Consider the following 2,500-nt stretch of genomic DNA (forward strand, 5'->3'; position numbering starts at 1 on the left):
CAAGACAACTCCTTCTGGGAAATATGGAGCCACATGGACACAAAGAGCAAGAAAAAGAATGACACCCATATCCAAAATGGCAACATCTGGCTCCAGTACTTCAGAGACCTCTACAAAGACATCCCAAAAGAAGGACTAAGCCAAGAGCAGGAAAACATAACATCAAAACTAAAGGCAATGGAAGAGAAATTCAAAAACTTCCAAAACCCACTGGACACACCAACTACATTACAGGAAGTTGCAGAGAAAACCACTTCCATAAAGTGTAAAAAATCTAGTGGTCTGGATGGAATCCCCCCAGAGATGCTGAAGTACAGCCCACCAGAAATTCAAGCTGCAATGGTTAAACTGTTCAACATTGTGCTGAGTGGTGGTTACTTCCCTCGTACCTGGAACCAAGGACTCATTACACCGATCCACAAGAGTGGGGACAGGTATGACCCTGCCAACTACAGAGGCATATGTGTCAGCAGTAACTTGGGAAAACTGTTCAACAGCATCCTAAACAAAAGGATCATCAGTTTCCTTACCGAGCACAATGTCCTGAGCAAAAGCCAAGCAGGGTTCGTGCCAAACCACCGCACCACGGATCACATCTACACCCTGCACAGTCTCATTCAGAGCCACGTCCACAATACAAAGCATGGGAAGATATACGCCTGCTTTGTAGACTTTAAAAAGGCCTTTGACTCAGTGTGGCACCCGGGCTTGTTCTTAAAAATGCTGGAAAGCGGAATAGGAGGAAAGACCTACGATGTCATCAAAAGCTCCTACACCGAGAACCTCTGCAGCGTGAGTGTGAACGGTAGAAGAACGGCTTATTTCCAGCAGAGCCGAGGAGTCAGACAGGGCTGCAGCCTAAGTCCAACGCTCTTCAATATTTACATCAATGAGCGGCTGCTGCTCTGGAATCTTCACCTGCTCCAGGTCTCACACTCCATGACGCCCAGGTGAAATTCTTGCTCTATGCAGATGACCTACTGCTGGTGTCACCAACCGAGAAAGGTCTTCAAGACAACCTACAAATCTTGGAGAAATTCAGCTCCACATGGGCACTACCAATCAATCTAAAGAAAAGCAACATCATGGTGTTCCAGAAGAGAAAAAGAAGATTTGACCAGCATCCTTCATTTGTCGTAAACGGCTGCACTCTAACAGGAACAGACAAATACACCTACCTGGGCCTGGAAATTCACCAGTCAGGGAGCTTCAAACAAGCCATAGAGACCCTGAAAAACAAGGCCTGCAAAACCTTTTATGCCATCCGAAGGAAATTGTATCATCTGAAGCCACCAGTGAGGGTCTGGCTAAAAATCTTCGATTCCATCATCGTCCCAATCCTCCTGTACGGCAGCGAAGTCTGGGGCCCTCACACTTACCCAGATTGGTCAAGGTGGGATTCCAGCCCAACAGAAATATTCCACCTGGAATTCTGTAAGCACCTTCTCCAGGTCCATCGAAGCACCTCCAACAGTGCCTGTCGAGCCGAGCTGGGCAGATTCCCTCTACACCTAGCAGCTCTGAAGAGGTCACTATCATTTCAGGCTCACCTACAGAGTAGCAATCCAAGCTCCCATCACCACAAAGCTCTGATATATATACGTGGGCCAGATGAACCAGGACCCCGGGCACAGCCCTCCCGAACCCAACTGGACAAAATAACCAATCACAGCAGCCTGACAAGAACCAGAATCAGGAAGATGGTAGACGAGGGCCAGGAGAGGTACGTCAGTGACTGGAGGACCGACATCAACACCTCACAGAAACTGACCACGTACCAGAGTCTAAAGAGAGACTACAGACTGGCCCCATATCTGGAGAAACTCCCGGACCCCAGAGACCGCAGGACCCTGAGCCGATATAGACTCAGTGCCCACAGTCTAGCCATCGAATCCGGCCGACACAAGCAGAGCTACAAGCCCAGGGAGGACAGACTGTGCCAACACTGTGACCTGGAGGCCCTGGAGGATGAAACCCACTTCCTGCTACACTGCACCAAGTACTCAGCAGTGAGGGACACTCACTTCAGGAGACTCTCCCATCTCTTCCCGGATTTCAGCTCCATGAAGGAGGAAGAGAAAATATATATCCTGCTGGGGGAAGAAGAGAGCGCAGTGGAGATAGCAGCGCGGTATGTGAGCGAATGTCATAGACTTCCAGAAAGAGAACTATGATAAGTCATGGACTTCCATAGCCCCCCATCCCAGATGTGGCCCCCCAATCCCCACCCTGGATATGTCCCATCCACCGTTACCACAGTCCCCACCGTGGATATGCCCCATCATAAGCCATGGACTTCCATAGCCCCCCATCCCAGATGTGGCACCCCAGACCCCACCCTGGATATGCCCCATCCACCGTTACCACAGTCCCCACTGTGGATATGCCCCATCCATCCTTCCTACAGTCCCCACCCACCATCCCCACAGCCCCAGCCCCTAATGTACACTTGCTTTGGCAAAACTAATTTGTATTTGGTCCTGCCAATAAAGCTTATTTT

General features: G+C 49.8%; 1 protein-coding gene across 1 annotated transcript in view; it reads right to left on the reverse strand.

Annotated features, from left to right (window-relative positions):
• Window positions 1-2,500, reverse strand: part of PAQR6 (progestin and adipoQ receptor family member 6) — a 57,658-nt gene that overhangs the window by 14,983 nt on the left and 40,175 nt on the right. The window lies entirely within an intron of this gene.

This window comes from Anomaloglossus baeobatrachus, chromosome 12 (genome assembly GCF_048569485.1).
Source record: "Anomaloglossus baeobatrachus isolate aAnoBae1 chromosome 12, aAnoBae1.hap1, whole genome shotgun sequence".
Taxonomy (NCBI): Eukaryota; Metazoa; Chordata; class Amphibia; order Anura; family Aromobatidae; genus Anomaloglossus; species Anomaloglossus baeobatrachus.